The sequence below is a fragment of the Pterocles gutturalis genome, unplaced genomic scaffold (genome assembly GCF_000699245.1).
Source record: "Pterocles gutturalis isolate BGI_N339 unplaced genomic scaffold, ASM69924v1 scaffold10968, whole genome shotgun sequence".
Lineage (NCBI taxonomy): Eukaryota > Metazoa > Chordata > Aves > Pterocliformes > Pteroclidae > Pterocles > Pterocles gutturalis.
This window is the reverse complement of record NW_010123104.1, coordinates 60,054-60,572: the sequence shown is the minus strand read 5'-3', so window position 1 is coordinate 60,572 and position 519 is coordinate 60,054.

Genomic DNA, 519 nt, shown 5'->3' with positions numbered 1-519 from the left:
AGGTCTCCCCAGAGCCTTCTCTTCTCCAAGCTGAACAAGCCCAGTTCCCTCAACCTTTCCTCATAGGAGAGGTACTCCAGCCCTCTGATCATCTTAGTGGCCCTCTGCGCTCCACGTCGTTCCTGTGCTGGGGGCCCCAGGCCTGGACACAGTACTCCAGATGGGGCCTCACAAGAGCAGAGTAGAGGGGCACAATCACCTCCCTCTCCCTGCTGGCCACCCCTTTTTTTAATGCAGCCCAAAACACAGTTGGCTTTGCAGGCTGCAAGCAGGCACTGCCGGCTCATATCCAGCTTCTCATCCACCCAGACCCCCAAGTCCTTCTCCACAGGGCTGCTCTCAAGGAGATCTTCCCCCAGTTTGTATAAATACCTGGGGTTGCCCCAACCCAAGTGCAGCACCCTGCACTTGGCCTTATTAAACCTCATTAGGAGCTTACAGAAGCCCTGATAAAGGCCACCTGGAGACAGCCAGGCTCGGGATCAATTGTCTGGTAGAAGTTCTCCAAGCTCACAGGGC